Raw genomic sequence first — 26,619 nt, forward strand, 5'->3', positions numbered from 1 at the left:
TGTCGTCTACCCGATTTGAAATTTTATTACTTCAGAATCGTAGAGTTCTCTAGACCTCTACGCTCTGATAAGAGAGCGTGCGTAAAATCAAATTTTCACAAAAAAGCACAACGAAACTCATCAGATACATTCGGAGCATGATTTTCATGAATAGATCCAGGAACAATGAAATTATGTCATGGAGAAAAAGTGGAGAGTGACTGTTGTTCTGTTGTTGTTCTGTTGTTAGCGGCATAAAAGCACGACTTCTATATGCCCCGAAATGGGACGATTGAAACAATAAACGAGCATATCTGGCACTCTTATTCGTTTTGAATCGAATGAAATTGTCATTTTCTATAGGTATTTGAAGAATTCCTTACATGACATATTATTATGTGAGCGTAATAAAATACAGGATTGGGATTAAGTATATGGCACCAAGTGAATATCTTCAACATCTTAAAGAAATATCCTCCTTTTCATTAAAAGGAGGATATTGATGAAACTTTGCAGGCAAATATCATGAGACATAACGCATCTGATTCCATATTTTTTGTAACTACTGTACTTCGCAACTAATATTACTCTCAACTTCTAATAAGACGAACTGTATACTTTCACAGATTCAACAAGACCTCTTAATTACAAATTTGTACACGCTCAGCTTTGTGGAAAGTATACGAAAATATGAGAAATAGATCATTTCAAGTTTCACTATAGATCCTTTAATCAATTCTGACCAACACAGTTTCGTCATAAAATAAGTCGACAAATCTTACGTGGAAATTCAATGGCAAGTGGTGTTACTGCTAAAAATCCAATCACTAGTGGTATTAATACAGAAATATGATATACACCCGTAATAAAGGTTCAGTTGTTGCCAGTTATCATTATTTCGCAAATAAATTGACAATTGTCTGGTGAAATAAAAAAATCCTCACTTGTATTGCGATCACGCGTGTTATTTCGCTCGATAATTTCATCCACTCTTTTCAGAGTGTTGCTTCCGCGCAATTCCACAATAATTCAAAGGGGATAGAAGTGATCAACAGCATAATTCGAAAAGTTTTTCCTGCCAATTGACGTAAATGAATTTATGTCGGCACAAGATCAGACAGTAGGAGTTTTCACGCTAGATTCACTCATCGCAGTTTCCAGATTGTAATTTTGTTAGTGGTAGCCTTTTATGGCACGTGATGACGCCACACCGTCGATGTTTACGACCATCATGGGAATGGACCTTCATTTATCCTTCTATCCTTCCTGTCCATTTTCCTCAGAGTAATGTTCGGAAATGGCGTGTAACAAGTTATGTTCCAGCCTCTGAAGAGAAATGAAGTTCGAATAGTTATCGTTCGATATACGTTGACAAGATAAGGCTGCTTTTTATTACAAGTGGAAAGTAATATAATTGTATGCAAATTTCACGTTAAATGCTCTTAGAATGATAGAGACATGGTCCTTTGAGTGTTTAAACAACATAAGAAGTTAAAAGATGACTTATAAATAGGTCGAAATATCAGATAGATAAATAATATCACAATAAAGATAAATAATATCACAATAAATAAATTAGTAAACCCAAAATATTTCTGTGATCACTGTTAGGAGCTTAAGAAGGTATAGACCATTCAAAAATGATTGACATCTAAAGTGGCTACGGAAAATCGAATTTAATTTGGTAATAACCCATATGTTAAGATTTTGTGTTGCGGAATTCAGTTCAGATTCCTCGTATTGTAAATAAACTGCTGTTTATGTTTTTAATTTGATCGAACAAATCGGGAACATATTTGTATCAATTTTGAATGTTGACTTCAAATATTTCTTTATGGGCCGTGTGCACCGACTTATTAATGGCGATTATTATTTCTCTGATTTCTATAGCAGTTACCATAGCAATCACCGAATTAACGTTAATCGTGTCTTGAATTAAATCGGTGCACTAAGGTTTAAATCAAATACTTTTCTAGGTTAAATGTTTAATTTCCAGTTTTGTGATTGAAACTACAGAACTTACAGAAATTATTGAAATTTTTTTGTGACTAGATATTAGGCTGAGTCTAGACTCTAGACTATCAAGGCCTACTAGGATGTCAATCATTCTTGAATCTTTGACTCGCGCAAATATCTTAGAAGTAGATTCTTGAGGTCAAAAGAAACACTTTTTTCAGTTACCATTTTTTCTTAATCGGTTAGGTTTAAAAGGTACAGGCTCTCGAAAAACCATAAAAAATGTTATTTTTAGGTCTATCTCACAAACGGACAGACGAGCAAAAAATCAACGGTAACTGTGAGAAATGATGAAGTTCATTTCCTTAACCCTACTCTTTTCTTCCCGTCTGGGGGGGGCTCTCTGTACCAACGGATGTACTTCGAAAAGTAAACTAATTAATCAATTCATCGAACTGTTTTCTCACTTTGAAATTAATAACTTTTATCGACTTGGTTATAAAAGAAAATGATAGAAAATATCACCAGTGCATAAATATACTTTTATCGTTCCCCATTTTCAGACACGGTGCAGTAGACTAGAAGTTTTAATCAATGGGGTGAATTGAAATTCTGCCTCAGTGCGGTACCGAGCTGCGATAGGAATCGATTCCCAACCGGGGGAACAATTCATACTAAATTGGAAAAGCTAATTAAGGTATTCCCGACTATAATCAGACTCACCTGTGAATAGAATATCCATTGTGATAGAGGCATCATTACGATGATTTATTATCTGCCTTCATTCAGTTTCACACAATTGTCATTTGACTTTCGTATTCAAGTCTATTAGGTGAAGAAAGAATAGTTGCAAAAAATCAATTTAAACTTGAATATCGACCCGTGTACTCCTTTATTCTTTATGAATTTTATCAATCGATATTCTGTTTCTGAACTTTATGATATGATGTTCGTTTTATTTGCTGTGTCGTAACTCAGTAATAATTTCCAAAAGCAATTCCTTTGAGACTTTCCTAAATGATGTTCAATCATAAAAAAATTTCAATATTATATATAATATATTACTAAATATATATACAGGGTTGTCCAACGAAAACCCAACACCTCAATTTTTCGACTTCGCTTCAAAATATCCATCGATACATGATCTCTCCTTCTTACGCCATAAAGAAGTCGAAGACAAGAATTTTGGACCTTTTGTATTCGATAAAGACTGTTGAAATCCAAACAAGGTGCATACACTGAAAAACAGAAATTGAAATGGGAGAGCACCAGTGCCTCAAGAAGAACTTCTGTAGTTTTTACAGGTAGATAATGCCTATGTCCATAGATACTCTTCAACCCACCATATGCCAACCTGATCTTTGATGCAACATGCTCTCTGAATCACAATCTCGAGTCCAATATGAGACCCAAACTTTTACCATTGTCAGAAAATGAGAGTGAGACTCCACCTAGTCTCATTGATACCGTATTCTCCACTTTATCTATTTGTGAATCATTTCCAAAAATCAAGACAGTTGACTTGTCCGGGTTCAACATAAGAGAATGATGAGAATGAAGGAGACCAAGAGATCAATTAAAAAGAGATTAAAATAACAACTTATTGAAAAATTCAATAAAGTGTTAATCCAATAGAGGATAAACACATAAATCCCAGCACGATAGTGTGCGAGAAGAAAACCGACCAAGAGATGAACGGTTTATAGGCAAATGCCCGGAACCAAAATTCAAGAAGCAGTAGGGTTTTTAGTGGGTCTCGAGCTCAGGAGAGTGAGAAACCCCACACTGTTCCCCCTCAGGAGATGAGGGTGGTTCGTCTGTCTTGCAGATTTTCCCCCTGCTACACCAAAAAAAAAAAAAAAAAAAAAGAGAATGATCATCAACCCACCCACAAAATGACTCCAACTCACGATTGAGAACCTCCATAGCAGACCCAATATCGTTCTCAGGGGAGGAATAATAAATCTGCGTATCGTCAGCGTAGCAGTGGTACCGACATCGACTCAGTGAATTAGGAGATCTCGACGTATATATCGTGTATATTATTGGCCCCAAAATACTCCCCTGAACAACTCCATCATGCAAATCAAACCAATCCGATGTCTCTTCCCCATAAACCACCCGCTGAGCACGATTACTCAAAAAAGACTTAATCATTGTACATGCCTCAGCACTGAATCCACTCTAATGCAAAATGGACCATAGAATTTGGTGGTTTATAAGGTCGAAAGCCTTACTGAAGTCAAGTAGCACTAACACTGAGATTTCATCACGATCTCGAGCAGCAATAAGATCATTCGCAACATTTGCTGAAGCAGTTTCACAACTATATCCCTTTCTAAAACCTGACTGATTCTGCGGTAATATATTATTTGCCTCAAGATACTCCTTTATTTGTGTTGCCATTATTCGTTCTAAGATCTTTGAAAAAGTGGGAAGTATATTAATCGATCGCAGCTGGTTTATGTTCGTAGGATTGGAAACTTTAGGAAAAGGTGCAACATGAGCCCTCTTCCAAAGATCCGGAAAGCGAGATGTAAGCAGGCATTCATTTATTATATGAGTAATGTGAGGAATAATCTGAGGGCAGCATAACCGCATCATGGTTGAATTGGTTTGATCTACATCAAAAGCCTTTGTCTTTATGCCCAAGATAGCCTGAACTTTCAGTGCCAAGCCTAAAGTGAAACTTACTATTTATAATTGTTAGAGTATTACTTCATACGGACACATATTAGAGCGGCAACCAACATTACACCACTTGAAGCTCCCTTAAAGTTACTCTAGGCCCTTGAGAAGAAAAAGAAGTAGAAGTATCGACTGTCCATGGATCGAGTTGATGTACCGATGGCTAACCTAGTAATCGGCCCTTTTTATCAAGAGTCCGAGTCTGAGAGCAGTTTTAGAGGCTTAGAAGTTAGAAGTTTTAGACGTTGAATAAAAGCTATTAGAAGTTATTTAGACTGTGTTTCTCTGCTTAGACAAATTGATAAAGAGATCCCCTATATATCCAATAATAATATAATCGGCCCTTTTTTTATACCCGGCAATCTAACTGGACGAATTTGTTTAGATCTATTGGAGAACGCTATTTAGTCAGCCTTCAGCCGTCGCGTCGTGGAAGTACTGGAAAATGCAGAAGATCATCAAACGATCATTTTCCAACAAGATGGCGCACCACCTCATTTCGTTCAACAGGTGCATCAGTTCTTAGATAAAAATTATCCTCACTTCTGGATTAGAGAAGTGGACATATTGAGTAGCCACCCAGATCGCCTGATCTGGCTCCACTAGACTTTTTATATGGGGGTCACCTGAAATCCAAAATTCACCCTATCAGCCAAAGTCATTGCATGTTTTGCGAACTCTGATCAATAATGAAAGCCGTCAGATTACACCAGAACTATTGAGTGATGTACGTGAATGATATCAGCAAAACTTATATTACTGCACCGAAGTGGATGGTGCCCATTTCCAGCATTCAATAAACTCATCACTAGAGTAAGTACTCTTCCACTCTTTCATCTGTCATTTCGTTATTGATGGAAATTTAGAAGCAAAATTTCAGATAGTACTCGATAAGATCTCCAACATGAGTTATAGCAACATCCTCATCCCTATTGAAAATCAAGTGACTGTGCTCACCCCTTTAGGGGTTTGCAAAGAGCGGAAAATTTGTTCCCCCTCGAATAAGAGATTGACGGCTCCAAGCAATTTTCCACAATTTCATTTCAAAGCCGGAAAATCGAGGTGTTAAATATTCGTTGGACCACACAGTATCAATCACTGATGATTTAGTGAAAGGTAATTTTGTAACAAAAATATTGAAATGAATGTATTTTATCGTACATATGATGGTCAATAACCTGTAGTGTTTTAATAAATTGAAATTCATAATTTGAAAGAAAATTTTCATTATTTGTTAACGGCGAAAAATCGAATACCACCGCTGAAATATAACCCCAATCATTTTCTGCCAAAAGGTTGGTTCGGGTCTCACCTCCTAGGATACAAAGGCGTAAAAGTGGTAATAAATGGCTCAATTTTGCGTGTTTCGGTCACAACTGATAAAATAAATCACAGGCCAGTATATAAGCGAACTCACGTTCGACTAATGAGTGCCAAAAAATCACGCAAACTTTATAACGAATGGCTGGTCTGAAAGGTCACTTCAAAGTGGAAGTGCTCCGAGAGCTCTGGATATACCTGGATGAATTGTTCAATGTATACCGAGTGTTTACTGTAGATGTGGCAATAATGCAAGTGATTAATTGTCCGAATATCCATTTAATTATATAAGATCAATTGCTTCCGTCAAGGAATTTGTCTTAAAACAACTCTGAAACAAAGAGGATTGTATTGTTTATTATACAGGGTTAGACTTGACAGTCTGGAATGAAATAAATTTTTCCTCAATCAGATGTTTTATGAAATAAACACATAGCAGAGTGGTGAATCCATTTTATTAAACCGATGTCTTATTCGAATCCATATAGTTTTAATTGTTCACGTTTTTCATTTCATTGTTCGTTATGAATCGTTTGTCGTATGCTAGATGGCGTGACTTTCGTTTTCAGATGAAAATTCTACCCTGTTTTGTCTTTTTTAACATGTTATCAGAGATCAGTTTATTTACGTGTTGGACAGTATTCCTTCGGTGTTATTTCAGCCTTTTTGGGCTAAGAATTAATTCAATCATTTCTAGATTATTCATTAGAATTCAAATTCTCATATCTGAATTATTTTTGAAGATTCTCAGGTGAATACATATACAGTGTGAGTCTTTGACTCTTAAAAATATTTTAACTGTAGATTCTTGAGGCCAACATGAACACCTTTTGCCATTTTTTCTGATTCGGCCTTGATAAGAAGATATAGCTATTTAAATTTTCATAAAGATCTGTGCCACCCCTGGAGGAACAAAATTACCTTCACAATAACTTTGACACTACACGTCTGTGTATCTTTTGAACAAAGTTGTATTTACCCAATTCTTCAAATTTCACATAAATTTTTTAATTTTTGGACATCAAATTACTCGAAAACGGCGCATTATACGAGAAAATATAAGGAATACTTTTATTTTATTATACAAAACGTTCCAATATTCGTTAGATAGAGTCCAACTTAGTTTCAAGTGTTGGGTTCTTTGGATTTTCGGTATCGTATTGGTCATAGTGGGAAAACTGGAAGACGTGGTTGATATCTTGTGTCCGAAAAAGATGCATCAAATAAATCAAAAACTATATTCCGTAATTCATTTGATTCGATAAAACCGTTGTGCTGTATATACCTAGCAATTTACCTTTCTTGTCGATTTTTTGCTATTTATTATTTTTACCATTTTGATTATTGTCATTTCAAAGTTCAATTGCAATAATTTCGACTTTTTCAATTATAGAAATAAAAAAAATGGTGAATTGGCAAAATTTCTATTTGCAAATTACTTAAATCGCGACAGTTTCGAGATGCGATTTATCTCTTCTTCAGGCTAAAAAAAAAAAAAAAAAAAAATTACAAGACATTGTAAAACAAACTATGACAAACTACACCTAATAAAGCTTACCGAAATAAATACTTTTACAATAACATTGGTAATTCAAATGTTTCGACATCACACAGGCACTAAAAACTGGATTAGATGGAACCTTCTAGAATTCTAAACATAAACAATCAATCAGACATGTTCCAACGACGAGGTTAGTTGTTATAATCCAATTTCTTGTGTTCACATCAACTTTGTATCCTAATGGCCTACCACAAATCATTTAATATTTAGAAATTAAATTGCAATAAATTTGGCTCAAATTATCAATGTCGGTCCTATAATTTACAGAGTTACACGTCTTTATATAAAACATTTCGGCAAAAGATCTTTTAATATAATTTTTCTTTTCGTGCAAAATTTCAACATTATCGAGATTAAAATCGAACATGTGTCCTGTACTAAGATGATGATAGACTAGGGCCGTTTTGTTGTCAGAGGGATGCTTAATCGAATATTTGTGATCAGATATTCTCTTACAAAGATGTTGCCTAGTTGTTCCTACATAACTTTGTTGACAATGTAGACAATTGATCTTATATATCAGATAAGATTCCCATTTTTTAGGAACTTTGTCCTTTAGTTTAGTAAAGAACACTTTTTCGAAAGTGTTGTCACTCCAAGTTATGAACTTCATGTTTTCTTTCTTTAAAACTCTTTTCAGATTGTGTGTCAAATTTGGAATAAGTGGAAGTTTAACAAATTTAACAATATCATTGTCTATGTTATTTGGGCGAATATCGTTGACTGGAATAGCACTAGGGTTAGAATTTACAAATTTGCTAATTAATCTCGTTGGATAACCGTTTTTAACTAAGTCACTTCTTAAAATATCTAAGTTGGATGACACAAACTCTGGGCTACATATTCTAAGCACTCTCAAATATCCCTGTCTAATGATATTCATCTTTTGATGTAATGGATGTTGGGACCAATAATTAATTGTCCTGCATGTATTCGTGGGTTTTTTATACAGATTCGTTCTCGTGGGTATAAAAAACCCACGAATACATGCAGGACAATTAATTATTGGTCCCAACATCCATTACATCAAAAGATGAATATCATTAGACAGGGATATTTGAGAGTGCTTAGAATATGTAGCCCAGAGTTTGTGTCATCCAACTTAGATATTTTAAGAAGTGACTTAGTTAAAAACGGTTATCCAACGAGATTAATTAGCAAATTTGTAAATTCTAACCCAGTCAACGATATTCGCCCAAATAACATAGACAATGATATTGTTAAATTTGTTAAACTTCCACTTATTCCAAATTTGACACACAATCTGAAAAGAGTTTTAAAGAAAGAAAACATGAAGTTCATAACTTGGAGTGACAACACTTTCGAAAAAGTGTTCTTTACTAAACTAAAGGACAAAGTTCCTAAAAAATGGGAATCTTATCTGATATATAAGATCAATTGTCTACATTGTCAACAAAGTTATGTAGGAACAACTAGGCAACATCTTTGTAAGAGAATATCTGATCACAAATATTCGATTAAGCATCCCTCTGACAACAAAACGGCCCTAGTCTATCATCATCATAGTACAGGACACATGTTCGATTTTAATCTCGATAATGTTGAAATTTTGCACAAAGAGAAAAATTATATTAAAAGATCTTTTGCCGAAATGTTTTATATAAAGACGTGTAACTCTGAAAATTATAGGACCGACATTGATAATTTGAGCCAAATTTATTGCAATTTAATTTCTAAATATTAAATGATTTGTGGTAGGCCATTAGGATACAAAGTTGATGTGAACACAAGAAATTGGATTATAACAACTAACCTCGTCGTTGGAACATGTCTGATTGATTGTTTATGTTTAGAATTTTAGAAGGTTCCATCTAATCCAGTTTTTAGTGCCTGTGTGATGTCGAAACATTTGAATTACCAATGTTATTGTAAAAGTATTTATTTCGGTAAGCTTTATTAGGTGTAGTTTGTCATATTTTGTTTTACAATGTCTTGTAATTTTTTTTTTTTTTTTTAGCCTGAAGAAGAGATAAATCCCATCTCGAAACTGTCGCGATTTAAGTAATTTGCAAATAGAAATTTTGCCAATTCACCATTTTTTTTATTTCTATAACGATTTCCTGGCAATTAGTACTAGAGTATTTTTCAATTATTCACCTTTTGTAGAAGTTCAATTTGTGTGGTTTTATATTATCGACTCAATTGCATTCATTAAGTATTACTTAGTTGTATAGCAAGTCTTTTTGTGGCTCTTCTTTTTTTGTCCATTCATTGTTTGTGATCTCTTGATTCTAGCTCCACTTATTTGATGCGTCTCCTAAAGATAAGCTGTCATTGACTAGAAACATGATGAGTAATTAAAAATCATCTGAGGGTGAATTTGGTATATTTTATTCAACCTTGAGAATATGTAGTAAATAAATAAATTCATTATTAAATAGCTCAAGAAGCTCCGAAATTAATATGATCGAAATGCCTTTTTTGGTCCTTAACCAAATGCTCGAATTACTAAGCAGTGAGCACTGTTTAAAGAAAGTGCACGGGAGAACAAAAAGAATTCAAGTACTTTCACACAATCACTAAGCACAGCACTGCCGTCTAGTAGGAAGTTCAAGGAATTATTTCTTCCTGTTATAAGTAGATATCTATTATTTCGTCACCGGTTCCCTGTTTATCGAATCCATTTTTTGATGAAATCTTGTTGAATATTATCATTATGTCACAAAATTTTTTTTATCCAAATTGCGTAGAAGTTATGACACAACTGAAAAAGGAAAATAAACTTTCGTATGGTGGAAATACAAAAAATAAATTTAAATTATCATGTTTGTACCTGCCGCACTTCCTATTTCAATCATATCCATAAAATATTTACAATATCATTTTGCTTCCGGATCCAGTTTATTTGTTCTGTGGCTGATACATCATATTTCACCCCAAATAATTTCTTTCGACTATATTGCCTCACGTATTTATTTGTGGTCGTTGGGTCCACCTTGCAACGGACTGTGTAAATATCAGCCAGCGTGCGTTATTTACTCGCGAAATTATTTCTTTCGTTACTTGCAAGGAATAAATGGAAAATCAATTATTATCGATTGCTCACAGAGCTTTGAAACTTGCAGAGGAAGGCTTTCCCGCACAAAAGCAATTTTTCTTTTTCAATATTTACACAAATACATACACGAAAGGTTTGTACCACAATTTTTATCATTTGATATAATTTATTATGGGATTTCTTTTATTTTCAAGGGATACAATACTAACTTGCTTTGATTGATTTTGATTCGAACATAAAACAGGTTTTATGATTTTAAAAAATTGAGTTTTTAGACACGACACGTGTTATCTCAATGGTATCTTCAGGTGGGTAAAGGTAAAGTGTTCACCTTCACCTTTTTCAGTGAAAATGTGCCTTCTGCAAGTTTTTACCGTTTCCGGATATATCAAAGGGAAGAGAAGTCATACTATGTACAACATTTTAAAAAACTGTCAAAATATCCAAATTTGTTTATATACTAAACAGATGTATGTATCAGAAAATGGTTTTCACTTATAGGGTTTTCCAGGAAATCGAGATCGAGACCTCTCAACATACTTGTCTATGGGGCCCAGAAGTAAAAAACACAGTAATTTCGGACACCCTGTACCTCCATATATGTGATTCAACTGGAGTATACGATTTACATCTAAGATATCCTATATAACAGCAAAAGCTCGAGAACCAATACTTATATATTTCTAAGCCACCTTATGTAGATCGAAAGATGTTTCTTACTTTCAGTGTGAATTACTGCAACAAAAGTATATTATCAATTATTATGTTTATTATGCAGACATTATGTTAAATGTATATATAAAAATTTATTACTCCTTCCAGTCATTATTCATGCTGAGTATAGTACAATGGGTCCAAAGTAATGAAAAATAATAGTTCTAAAAACAGATTATTTGATCATACAGGGTGTCCGCGCCATGAGGCAGCAGTCGATTACCCTAATTCTATTAACTTCACAAAAAAGAGTGAAATGAAACTTTCTCCATTTTAAGTAGAGCATCTCCTAAAATTATTTAGAACTATACAAAGTGTTTCGTTTCTTCTGCACAGCTATCAACTTCGTTATATATTAAATATATATTCCCTATATATTTTTACATTTTTGAATTTCTTGTTAAATTTGAAAATAATTTTGATCACACAACTAAATTTTTTTTTTAAATAACCATATTATATACAGGGTCCACGAAAACGTAAATCCATTATCAAAACAAAAATTCATCCAAATCTCCATTTTTTGAAATGGCAACGCAAATTTTTTTTCTTTTCATTATCTAAACATATTTTGTTTGCTTTTAGTTGTTTCAAATAATGAACAGAAAAAAAATTTTGGTTGCTATTTAGAAAAAATGAAGATTTTGATGTTTGACAATGGATCTACGTTTTCGTGGACCCTATATATAATATGACTATTTACAAATAGAATTTTTAGTGTATCATTTATTGACTAGACACAGTCCAAATTTGAATCAATTAAATAGAATAGGGACGGAGCTATATACCTTTATGTAAGTACCTCAAACTGTCAAAATATTAATAAAAAGTCAAATTTCTCGAAAACCGTTGAGAATTCAGACATAGTTGTGTGATCAAACATATATTCAAATTTAACAAGAAATTCAAGAATGTAAAAATTTATAGGGTGTTCATTTTAAATAACGATGTTGATAGCTGTGCAGAAGAAACGAAACACTTGATATAGTTCTAAATAATGTTAAGAAATGCTCTATTCAAAGAGAGAAAAGTTTTATTTGAAACTGTTTTTTGAAAAGTTAATAGAATTAGAGTAATCGACCGCTGCCGCATGGCGCGGACACCCCGTATAATCTAGTTTTAGTTCAATTATGGATTTTCGTCAAATTCAATAATAGGCAATAGCCAATATGCTTTTCTTGTATCAAATAATTATAGGATAATACAAGATATAAGTATTCCAGGCAGATCTTAACTCTATTGAATATAAGTGATGAAAATATCTAACGATGCTAATAATAAAGACTTTATTACAAATAAAATAATACATTCATGATCCGAACAAAAAAATCAATAACTAATCACAGGGAGGAGTTGAGATGGCGACAAAGCAGCTTTGTCATAGAGATATGAATCTGTAATGTATAATGACTAGATAGACAGAAATGTTGAAGATAATTCCACCCGAACAATTTGGATTTCGACGAGAACACTCGACTGAACTCCAATTACTACGGCTCATAGAATACGTCACCGAAGGAATGCAGACCAAACAGGCCACAGGATTAGTTCTGATGGATATCGAGAGAGCTTTTGATAGAGTATGGCACGAAGGCCTAATCTACAAGATGAAAAAAGCAGGATATTCGACCAAGCTATGCAAGATTATAAGGAACTATCTGAGGAATAGAAACTTTTATGTGAAAATAGATGGAGCAACCTCTCAAATCAGACAATTGGAAGCGGGAGTGCCTCAAGGATCGGTACTTGGACCTCTGCTTTATGTAATATACGTCTATGATATCCCGAAGAATGCTAGAAATATGCTCACATTGTACGCAGATGATACAGGAATAGCGTTCAGACATCGACGCCCAGAGATCATACACCGGAGACTGCAGGAAGCCATAGATGAATTACTCAAATGGTGCATCAAATGGAAAATCCAAATCAATGGAAGAAAGACTCAAGCAATATTACTGCAAAAGAGAAGATTGAGGATGGAAGAAAACCTTGAAGTTGATGGAGAAGAGGTTGAATGGAAAAATGAAGCAACATACCTAGGAGTGACGCTTGACAGAGGACTTACATGGAAAAACCACATCAAATGTGCAGTTGATAAAACAAAAGCCGCAATGAGTAAACTTTATCCACTCATAGGCAGAAGAAGTCATATGAATAAGAACATCAAGTTGACGATGACTAAAACAATTGCGCGACCACAACTCACATATGGATCGGCGGCATGGGGCTTCGCAGCCAAGACCCACATCAAGAAAATACAGGCCACTGAGAATAAACTCCTTAGAATGGCGATGGACGTACCCTGGTTTGTTAGGAACAAACAAATCTACAAGGACTTGGAATGGGAACCAGTTACAGAATTTATGAAGAGAAAGGCGGAAAGGATATTCGACAAAGCCAAACAACATCCAAATGAGGAACTACGAAGATTAGTCGACTACGATCCAACGGAAGAAGCTAGAAGGTCAAGAACCTACTACCGAAGACCCAGAGATCAGGTAAGGATTTAAATGTAACCAAAGAAGAGCTTAACCTATAAAAGCTATAGGCAGCATACAAATATCAACACGACTATGATCGTGTGAGAGTCCAGAAACCATAAGAGTCAACTGGTTAATAGGCAAAATGCCCGGAACCTATGAAGAAGCAGTTAAGGGTTTTTAGTGGGTCTCGAGTTCGGAGAGTGAGAATCCCCACACTGTTTCCCCTCAGGAGAAGGTGTGTTCGTCTGTTTGCAGATTTTCCCCCTGCTACACCAAAAAAAAAAAAAAAAAAAAAAAAATAGATAGACTAGAAGTAATTAATAAGGGTCTATCAATCACTTTGACTGAATTCGTTCGTTATGTTACACCTATATAATGCCTCGATATTATATACTATAACTATTCCGTTTATTCAATTCGGCTGTGACATATAATAATACAAACCAAATGATCAAATACATTTTTCATTTCATCCAAATATCGTTTCACTGTATCCATTGAGTATTATCCCCCGAGATTGGAATACTCTGAATGCTGTATCACAAGAAATCTCCGTTGAAAACTAGGAAATTTAATATAAATCTCTCCGAGTTTTTAATATAAACCAAAATAGGGTGTTGGACCAAATGACTAAGCTATGAAATGAGAAAATGAAACGGACCCACTGCTTGTTATTTCATTAAGGAAAGCCGAGTTTCCATAATGAAATGACGTGGATACTTGTATAATGGCCTCCGTATATCTTGTAGCCTTAAGGAATATTTCGGTTATTGTATTCATATAATATTTATGGCCCATGGCGTTGAGGTTGTGCTTGAATTATCAGAGATTGAAGTATTTCTACATAGTTAATCAGTATGAATCTATTTAGTAAGGAAATGCACGAAGACGCTAATTTCTATCTTAAATTACACAACTTTTCATCTATAATTGAAGAATTCGCACCCTCTACGAAGGGTGGATGGTAGTTGGATTCTTCATATGGCAACCCTAATGATTTAGTCATTGGCGAAGTTTTTTGACAAACTCTTTTTTTCATTATAGGGATGAGATTATTAAATTGACGGAATTGGATTTTTAACTTATTTTGAGGTTACATTAGGAGTGTTTCACGTTTTGAAGTGTTATGAAGAATATGCCTTCTTCGTATACGGGGTGTTTCATCATAAACCGAACAAACATATATGGTCGGTGGGTGATACCGGGAGTATCATTTTTGTCTTATGACATATACCCCGTTTTCTCTGTTGCCAAATTGAATTCCTTTTTCTGAATTAATATCTACAATTTCCGAAAAATTTCTGTGAAGAAATATTTCCATGAATCGAATTTTTTTTTACATGTCTACAATAAAAAAAAATTCAATTATTACTTTATCTTTCTTACGTTAGTGAGTCGGTAAATCAGTTCCTTCATAACAAATGGTCTTGGCAGTTACAACGCATTAAAATCCACAAAACACCACAACTTAAAAATATCAAAATTCAAGAAATTATATAATTAGATTAAAGTCAGTGTAGCACTTTTTTATACTCGATTTGATTTCCACCAGTATAGTGGAAGTGTAGTTTATCTACACATAGTCAAAAAGAGATGTAGATAAACTACACCTCCTTTACACTGGTGTAAATTCAATCAGCAAACGCATACTAAAACCTAGTGTAGAAAAGTGCTACACTTTTTATGCAAACGAAAGGACCTATTACATCATTGCGCGTCCGATTCGAAAATTTGGAAAATAGATTTTTTCTTCGATCTACTGATTGGGTTGTCATCTTTCAGGCAAAAATCTTATCTTCACTAGAGAAAAGAATGGCATCCGTTGCCCCAGATTGTTGTAGTTTTCTGATGCTAAGCATTGATTGAAATTGGTCGGAAATCTCAAAAAACTTCATCGATTACATATATATTTCTCTTTTATTCACAATATAAGGAGATATAGATTTCCCTACAGAATCTCCAGAAATGTTTTTTATTAGATGTATGGGAAAACAAATTTTCATCATGAAACTTCTTCTTCATCTTTCACAAGATTTATTTATTTATTTTTTCAACCGCTCTTCAGCTTAAGATGACTTTTCAAACCACCTACATACCTAGGCCTACACCTACACAGTGTAAATTGAAAAATTTTCATTAAATAAAATTCTATTGCAATATCTTTTCCTTGTGCGAAAGAACCAGACATTTTCGATTTACGAAAGAATGTTTTAATATTGTTCAAATTTGACCAATCCTTTCATACACAAGCATAGCTGCATGGCTGGCAAGCCCCTAACATCATGAATAAAAATTTGGAATTACTCTGTCGTTCCCCAAAAGTTTAGAACTTCTGAATAAATAATCTGAGATAAGCGAGAATTCTCCGACATAAATGGTCAGCTCCGGGCACATTGCAGCAGTGTTATTCGTGAATGAAAAGTTCAAGAAGTCTTCAGTTAATTTGATGAACGCTTCTTGATGAATAGATAGCGAATAATTTTCCTCGGAAGGTGAAAATTCTGTGGTTTTTATTTACCAGTAACAAGTTTTGTGAGAGTAAAAGTATGAAAGAAGGAGTCGAACTAATAGCCGAGACCCATAGTGGAATTTATAATTATGATAAAGAACGTTATAGAGGAAAAATTCACTTCAACAGGGGTGCAAAGAGGGTAAAAGTTGTTTCCCCTTGAAACAGAAATTGACGGGTCGGAGCGATTTTCATTTTAAAGCCGGAAAATCAAGGTGTTTAGTTTTCGTTGGACAACACTGTATCTTGATTACAAAGGGATTTAAAAATAGGTTATTTTGACTTACCTCAGTGTCGTCCATCTTCCCTTACCTTCCGCCCACTTGAATTAGCTTCTATATGTACTTTTGGTATTATACATGCCTTCATTGTATTTATATGTCCATTTCTGTTTTATATTTTTGAGCTAACCTTGAATGCCGACATTTCCGATTATTTTTTATATTTATGAAAATTTTTAATGAAAAATTCCCATATACGGTATACATGATTGAAATCTGATTGAAGGAATTATACAATTCTGATCTAAAATATACGAGAATTCTACTTATTCAAAAGGTGAATATAATTTGTTTCGATGAATTCTGCCTTCTGTGAAATGGGTAACAAAAATCTGAAAAAGAGTATCCCATATCTTCAACTTGCAGTCTTTTCTTGATGATTCCATTCAAGAGTAAATCTTCCGGATCTTTTGACAGTTCAGTAACCGAGTAAACTCATTTATAATGAAGTAGCTCGTGATCTTTCATCCTAATCTGTACAGATGAAGATGAATGAAATTTGGTTGTCCAGTGTAATAAATTGTATAGCATAATATGATCTCAGGATTATGTTACTAAATCATCTTGTTATTATTCTGCACCTGCTTGCTCGAAAACATTGTAGACACAAGCTACTTTATCAATATCTGAAGACATATTATTCTGAGAATAATTATGGCTCATCAGAAATCAAAGTTTTTAAATATTGGAGGTATTCACCACATTAATTTCGTTGCCTCCACTGCAAGGCGACTTATCGAACTCTGAATACAGGGTGTCCTGGAACTATGATATTCTTCCTCAGGTGTTAACAAAGTATTCAACTCTAAGGGCAAATTTCAACAAACGTTGATTAAATCCGCTTGAGAGGAGTTCATACCATAGGACTTTCTAGCCAGCCATCCGTATGAGGCGTAAAGGGAGAAAGATTACCAGAATTTGGGGTGTTGCCGGAACTCTTGAACGATAAGTGGAAGTTACGAATATTAAAATAGTTTCCACTTTCGGTGAAAAGATGGCAGCACTTAACGAATTTCTTTTTCAATTTCACCAGGATACGAATTGTAGCCAATGACGAGACTTTTCGAGAAATGTTTTCATGTGGAAATTCATACAAGAGATAATTGCACCTCGGAAAGTTAATAATATGTATAAATATTTGGTCTTCAATGAAAAAATTTTTTTATTTTTTTTCCGTTTGACGAATAAAAAACTTTCTTACTTTCCGAGATGACCAATTGATTGAATTGAATTGTAATGAAAATCCCATATAAAGAAGTGGTTTCTAACGAAAGATATTCATTTCCTCTTTTTGAACTGACCACTAAAACGGTGCAGACCCTCTTATCTGTTACTCATATCAAAATTCAAACGAACTCTTTTTAACATTGACACCTGCTTTGTCTATGAAGTGAAATAAGGAGGGTGGGGGAAACACAAAACACAGAGACACTCCATTTTATTGATGTCAAGATGCCAAATCGACATAAATCGGTAAGTTTCTTTCCTTAACGCTAGTTACCTACGTCTAATCTCGGTTTATATCCGGCCCTAAGTTGTACTAACAAAAATAGCATTTTCGAAAAATGAATCAAATTACCTTTGAAACAAGGTGTCACTCAACCCCCTCTACAATTTATGGTTTTAGGGGTTGCTGAGATCGTGCTCACAGGTTGAAAAAATTTTATTGAAACTTACGGTAAAAAATGTCCCTCTACGAACCAAAGTTTACTACATTTTGAATTTTTTCTGATTTTGAATGGAACGTCGAGATATTAATGCTGTTAATTTTTCCAACTAACACACTATATATGTATTCACTGAACAGTAAAAAGGGAAATTTATTGGGATTTCATCCAATGCTACCAGTATGTTTGAAAAATTCATCTACTATTCAGAACATAATAACTAGTGAAAAGTCATAAACTGTTGAACACAAAGGAGTAGTGTTATGTTTGAATAGTAAAACATATTATTATCATAAGATATGGTTGGTGAGGAGAAATTTACTAGGGCGCATTCAACACATTTTCCCTCCAGCTGGAATCATCGTCTGAAGAAACGAACTCTAGATAAATAATATCACATATTGCCCGGAGTCAGAATAAAATACTAAGAAACCCGTGACTTGAATTGGGATGAAAGTGTGGAGTACCGTGAACTCGTAAACTTACCGGATAAAACAATTCTACGATTTGTAGTTCGAGGTATTTCTCAGGGTGGAGCGAGCGCTTATAAGGCATATTCTTGTGGTTATAGATTTTCGTAAATACATAAGTAGAATAAATTCAGTAGGATCCAAATTCATAATGAACTTGTGATCTGTAATTGAAGACTTCTAAGGAGATAACTAGCAATAAGGAGATAACAATCCAGCGAATTCAACTGAACAAGGTTAACCAATTCTGTTTTCAGTTTGTCAATGGGGTGTGAGCAATAAATCTATATAGTTGAACCCTGGTTTTAATTCTAGCGGTTCAATATAGATGATTGGTCGATTCTAATCTTTGATTTATGACATTTTGTTTGATTAACAGAGTGTTAGCAGGTTGTTGTTGTTCTGGATAGAATGTTTGGATCCGAATATTCTTGAATCACTTTGTAATTGCCCACTATATAAATAATTATGGATAACATACTTGACGATGAAGATTATCAGGAAGTGATTTCAGACAACGAAGATATCATTCTGAAGAATATGCCAAAATATAGTTTTCAAAAAGAATTTCTAGGAATACATTTGTTTGAGTCGGTATAAGAAAAGATAAGTTTTTCCCTTCATTCCTACTGTTGAATTGTTCTCAAATTATGATTGATTACTTATCAAACCCTAAGATACAATCATGTAAACAGAAAATTATCGTATCGAATTAATGCCTACTGCTTTTCCATTTTGTATATATCACTTTATATGGTACCCATCTATTATAAATTTAATATCCAATGATATTAGGAACCAGACAAATCAGTTATTTATATGAAATATGTTTTATATTTTCAATGTACTTTTGATGTGAGTTTAATAAGTTAGCAATTCCTCAAAGTCCTTGAACTGAAAGTAATTATTCTGCAACCCTAGGATTTAGTGATGATAGTTCTTGGGGATTTCATTAGGCAGAGAAACATACTGCTTTCAGGATCATCCATAAAGTAACGGAAGTTCAGGGTGTCCGAGTTAAAGTGTCCCTATACCTTATTTCGTAAACAAAAGGAGCTAGAAAAAAAAGTTGAATACAAAACTTGTCAGTAATCAATTGAAATTTCGACAGGTTCTTACGGGAAAATGCACTTTTTGAAACTATTCATTTTACAGTAAAAGTTTAAATACATTTTTTGCTCATTTTAACCTGTTCTACATGATGAACAAGAAGAAATATAGGTTACCCTTTGAAAAAATTAAGTTTTGATTGAACTTCTATTCTATTTTTTAACTTTAATTTTTGAAGACCCTGTATATCAGATTGCTAAAAATAGTAATGTATCGTATGATTCAATATATTGACAAGATCTGGGCAAAATTTGGTTTTGATACATTCATTAGAAAACTAGTATCAGCTATTTTAGTGAGCACCTACAGCTCCCAAAATTTTAGGAAAAAGTCGAATATCTCAGAATCGGTGCTATATAGGACCATGGTTGTCATACCAAAGTTACCTTAAATTTGACAAGAAATTTGAATGTGCAATAATATACAAGGTGTTCCATTTAAATAAGAAAGTTGATACCAACAGGGAAAAAACGGAGAACCCTGTATTAAGGTGGGTTATAAAAAATAAAAGTTCAATCGATTACAGAAAAGTTTTGTATTCAACCTTTTCTTCTAGCTCCTTTAGTTTCCACTATAAGGTATAGGGACACGTTATCTCGGCGCCCTGTACTAGCAAAGCTAGGTGGCTTCAGTAGGTACTGAATTATCAAATTCAGCAGATTTTCTGCTATAAACTTAAAACAGATAGGAGGAAAAAATGCTGAAATTTTCATAAATCTAAATGATTGTTTGCCAACAATTTGTCAAGGCGTTTGTGATGCTTAATAGAATTTAAAAATATTGTTTGTCATTCAAGTGATGATACTGAAATTTTCACACATCCAATCAGCTCTGGTAGACCTCTTCTTTTTTTTCTAACACTACCTATTTCATTGAAAGGCTAAAAAATCGTGAAACAGTACTTTGAAAATATTTTTCATTTAATTTCAAATTTGGTTCCAGATATAGTTATACCCTACAACAGATATATACCAATACCTTAAGGAGAAATTCATCTGCAAAATATACCCAAGAATTTCAAGATGTACAGACTCCGCTCTGGGTTTGGCATCGAAGACAATATATTGGGCACTTTCCTTATTCATTTTGAATTTGTTTTCATGAAAGTTTCTCCTCGGTGGTATATCAAGTACCAAAAATCAGAAAGGAGGTGTCGCCAACAAAAAGAACTGTGTTGTATGAATCTACATCCGATGGTAGGTCATTGATAAAAGTTTGAAATAGCAATGACCCCAGTAGTGACCCCTGAGGAACACCACTTTCAATACTCTCTCATCCTGAACACACACCGTGAACGAATACCCTCTGAAGTCAACAGTTCAAGTAGTTCTCTATTAGCTTATAGTTTGAGTAACTCTCCTTTGATCTTCGACATCTTTGCAGTCAGAAAATATTAAGAATTGTGGAAGAGAATGTTGCACTGATCCAAAACTAGTTGAATAAGTGGAGAAATGACGTTGGTACTAGTTGAATTTATAATATTCGGAATATTACCACTATTGTGAATTGATTTTTATCTAAATGGAATTTTCAGAGAAATACGCAGATTTGGAAAACTTTCTTCATAACGATATGACTGACTTTCGTTAAGCCCGTTTGCAACAGCCGAGAATTCTTTAGAAAATTTACTCGAGATTTCATGCGCCGTGAAATATGTACCGTTACATACGCACTTTCGGTAGAATTCTCTGTTCAGTTGCGTACTAAATAATCTCTGCCGTTTTCTTGCGAGAATTTTGTAGAGAATTCTCCAGAGAATTCTCGGCTGTTGCAAACGGGCTTTACACACAAGACACAAGAACTGATAATAAGCTCTGCAGTCGGCACATTTCTGCATCCCTAATTCCGATTTTGAGATGCAGGATAATTAGTTGGGGAGTCGGGATTTACTCGAGAGTCGTGGAGACCTTGTGGATTTTGAAGATTAGATGGTAGAGAGAAGGCAAGGTTCCATGATGTATGCACTTTCAGCGGGGGGGAAAGCGTCTGCAAGGTCTCAAAGATGAAAAAAAAAAAAATCGTCAGGAGTACATACCCGAGCGTGTCAGATTAAGATACTGTATATGCCCTAACTGTCTCTGATAATGAATTCATGCTTATCTGACAGTATGCGCGGTGGGACTGACCGTACGGAAGAGTTGAAAATGGTAAAAAAAAAAATTTCCAGCGTGTCAGATTTTTGGAGGATATGTTAATTAGACCCAAAGGAAGCTCCTTTTCAAGGGACTGACAATTTGGACGTTGCGCAAGGTCACAGCGGTCCTTTGATAATGTAAAAAAAAATCGTTATCTACTTGTACATACTCGAGCGTGTCAGATTTTCATACAGATGGTTAATCTCGGTGTTGTAAAACTGTTCAGCCATTAAATCAGGACAGTAATCAGCGGAGGTTTTCTTAATCTGACACTTTGAAGATGATAAACATTCTTTTTTTTCGAATTTTTCCCTACCTGTACCTCTAATCGTTTTTGTATCCATTATGAAAGTTGTAGATAATGAAATTCTACACAACTTTTGTCGGAAGCAATTTTACATACTCTTGACCGTTCTCGAGTTGGAGGGCGATAAGGGCGAGAAGCTTAGCCACACATGCGAAAGAGCAAGGTCAATGTAGAATCCCAGTATAATCTACATTCATCCAATTGTCAAAATGACAAGGTATATCTATGAAGACAATTTCGAAATTAGTCACGAAAATTTTAGTGTTTTCTGTGACTGAACCTTAGAATGTACTATTTTCCAACGAGTGAATTTTCGCTTCAGCATGTATCGCTAAACACCTCGCATTAATCACCATATATTTCAAAAACGTTTGAACGTAGAAAAAATTGCTTTGGACAAAATTTGTAGAAAATGTTATGCTTTACAACTTTCATAATGAATGCGAAAAAGATTAGAAGCCCAGGGAAGGAAATAATTGAAAAAAAAACGATTTTTGTGACCTTTATGGCCAATTTTTATTGTTTCGGCTTGCTAAAACTGTCAGATTATATTTTTTCCATTATTCTTGAATCATGAGCTTCAAAATGAGAAAAAACGCCACCGCTCTCGACAATGTACACGTGACGTTTTTTTGCATCTTTGGCGCCCTCCCACACATTTTCGACACGCTTGAATTGTCAGATTAAGAGAATGTATACTTTTCAACATGTAATTAACCAAATATCTCTTAATCTGACACGCTTGAGTATGTACAGTGATCGTTTTTTTTTCACTATTCTGACAGGCTGCCCTAGATACAGGTCTAATTTTTGGTTGAGGTACTATACTGGGTCCAAAGTATGTACCCTTATATTAATCTGACACGCTCGAGTAAATCCCGAATTTCCCTCTTCGGCTCCCCAACTAAATGGGATTTTATGGCATTTTATTGAGTTTCTTCTATATTTACCATATAAATCTAGGTTTAATATGTATCATGCAAATATTCTGAAACCTGATCCCCTCAACCTAGGCGTTCCAGAATGAAATGCCCTGTATAATAGTTTTCAGTTGAATACTGGATATATTCATATGAGTTATTTGGTTATTGGTTGTGGTTATATTTATAGACAAGAATTCTCCCCAAAAGCAGTTATATCGAAAGTTCACGAAAATATAGCGATTCCGTAACTTTCCACGCTCAATGAACAAATGCCAAATTTTCCTGCACAGCGCGTTTTATTACACAATGGAGGTTGTTAGGGTGCAATTTTCGATAGCTATCGGAAAAGCGGCTCGCCGAACGATGCGTGGTTAGAATTGGATTTGGCCAACGAACTGCTGGCAGTCTTTCCGAAAAACACTTCCAACCTCGAATCGGTAAAAAGGGACGGAAGGAATAATTGGACGAACAAACAGAAGTTCTCCGTAGTAGACTGCATGCATTCAATGTCGGTTGAAATATATCCAGACAATTCTGGTTCGGACATGGGTGAACTGAATAAAATATTTTATAATTTGGCTTCAGTATCTACAATTGTATACCGCGTTTGCTCCTTCTTTTGTCTATATGTATATGTATAAAGAAAATATTGCTTTTCAAGTGAAATGTGTCGTGTAACCTGATCCCGGTATTGTTATATTTGAAGTTCGTATTACATTGAAATGAAAATGTGGAAAATCGCTCGGACTCGTCTATTTCTGATTCGAGGGAGAACAACCTTTCCGTTTTTTTCATACCCGTAACTTCGACACCCTAAAAGGGGCGAGCCTAACCTCTTCATTTTGAATAGGGATGAGGGGACAAACAAAATGTTCACCGAATTCATTTCAAAATAACTTTTTAAGGTGTGCATCAATTCCGATCATTTTATTGTCTATTTGTTGACTATTTCATCTATTTATCACTTGATGTCGAGTGATGATGTGCGTCTGAATAAGTTTTTGAAGTCTGATCTTCTCGTCATATTTTCTTGTGTAATTCACGTCAATAGTTCTTTTCTTTTGTCCAGGAGTAATTTCGAAAGTCGTATCGAGTACTATCTGACCCAAAAATTTCGCTTGAAAATATCCATCGATAATGAAATAACAGCGAAAATAGTGAAAGAGGCAATGTGGTATCCGACATAATTCAAAGGCTTCAGTACTTATGTTTTTGTTTTTTTGTCCAAAAAAGTAACAATTTTTAGTGTCTAAAAAGAAGAAGGACCATGTTTTTGATTAACCTTAAACTATGGTGAAGTTTTTAGAATGTTAAAAGTGTATCAAAGCGTCTGTGAATTTGTAGTAAAATTGAAATGGTGTATTCCGAAGAAAAAAGGGTGGAAATGATAAAATTAATTTTTGGCAATAACGACTCTGCTAGAACAAAATCTGTTTTGTTTAACGAACTACATCCTGAAAAAATGTATCCGCTGCTTACGTTGTGCAAGTGGTTGCCAAATTCGACGATACTGGTTCAGTCGGAAACAAAAAGAAGGTGCATGAAAGAGACGAAGCCAGGGACGTGGCTGTCTTAGGTCATGTAGCAATGGATCCGACCTCTAGTACTAGGAAATTGTCTGATGTTTCACGTACAACAATCAAGACACTCTTTGAACAACATGAATTCCATCCTTATAAGATACTATTGGCTCAGGCACTGAATGAGGATGATCCAGATCGCCGACTCCAGTTCTGTGAAGTGGTCAGAGAAAGGTGTAACTGTAATCAAAACTCGATTGAAATTTATTTTGGGAGGATTTTGCATCTCTTCATAAACTTTTTAGGGTTTTCACTCACAATCTCTGAAACAAAATCAATTAAAAATGAAATAAACGATTTGCTCCTGCGTAAATTCTTGCCTGACAATGAACTCAAAATAAATAACGTTGAAATTATAATTCTTCGTAACGTTTCGGAGTCTATATCAGACTCCTTCATCAGACGGAAAAATCTACTTTTGAAAATCTTCTGAATTGTCGCTTTTTGTCTGACATTAATTGTCAACACACAGAAACAGAGACTGCACAGAAACGTTGATTCATTTAATTTTGAAATTACCGGATGACAGTTCCTTCTTTAGTAAATTGATCCAAATATGATCTATTCCTATCGAACAATTTGCCAAATTATTATCTTGATCTAATAGAATACACGTAGACTCTTTAATTTTTCGTTTAAAATGGTCTGGTTCTGTCATTAAAATTTTAGTGTTGTCCACATGATGGATTGGGACAACACTAAAATTTTAATGACAGAACCAGACTAAAGAAGGAACTGTCATCCGGTAATTTCAAAATTAAATGAATCAACGTTTCTGTGCAGTCTCTGTTTCTGTGTGTTGACAATTAATGTCAGACAAAAAGCGACAATTCAGAAGATTTTCAAAAGTAGATTTTTCCGTCTGATGAAGGAGTCTGTTATAGACTCCGAAACGTTACGAAGAATTATAATTTCAACGTTATTTATTTTGAGTTCATTGTCAGGCAACAATTTTTTTTAGTTAATTTGCTCCTGACAAATTAGTGCAAGAATTTACGCAGGAGCAAATCGTTTATTTCATTTTTAATTGATTTTGTTTCAGAGATTGGTAGTGAAAACCCTAAAAAGTTTATGAAGAGATGTAATCAAAACTACATGTGTTCATTTTACCTTAACGTCATTGTAAACCGTCATACCTGTCGGTATTGGTCAAATGAAATTCCAAGATTTTTTGTGAGGTGCATACTCAGCTTACCCAGAAATTTAATGTTTGGGCGGGCATTTATGGAAATCACATTATCGGCCCTTTTTTATGCCCGGTAATCTCACTGGCCAAATTTATTCAGATTTATTGGAGAACACTATTTATCTATCCCTCGTGCAAGTATTGGAGAATGCAGAAGACCATCAAACTATAATTTTCCAAAAAGATGGCGCACCACCTCATTTAGTTCATCCGATGCGTCAGTTCTTAAATGAAAATTTTCCTCAAGCATAGATTGGAAGGAGGGGACACATTAAGTAGCCACCCAGATCACCTGATCTGGCATTACTGGTTTTTTTCTATAGGGTCACCTGAAAACCAAAATTTACGCTAACCTGAGTCACTTGATGATTTGCGAACTCTGATCATTAATGAATGTCGTCAAATTACACCAGAAATCTTGAGTAATATACGTAAACCAAAACTAATATTAGTGCATGGAAGTGAAGGGTGTCCATTTCCAGCATTTAATAAACTACTTACAAAAGTAAGTACTCTTCCACTATCTTGTCGTTGTCAATGGAAATTTCGAAGGGAAATTTCAGTACTCGAAAGGATCTTCAACATGAAATATCGCAACACCCCTCATCCCTATTCACAATCAAAGGGTTGTGCTGACTCCCGTTAGAGGGCTGCACTTACCGAAATGCAAAGAGTAGAAAAGTTGTTCCTCCTCGAATCAGAAAGTGACGGATACGAGCAATTTT

Source organism: Coccinella septempunctata, chromosome 1 (genome assembly GCF_907165205.1).
Source record: "Coccinella septempunctata chromosome 1, icCocSept1.1, whole genome shotgun sequence".
Taxonomy (NCBI): domain Eukaryota; kingdom Metazoa; phylum Arthropoda; class Insecta; order Coleoptera; family Coccinellidae; genus Coccinella; species Coccinella septempunctata.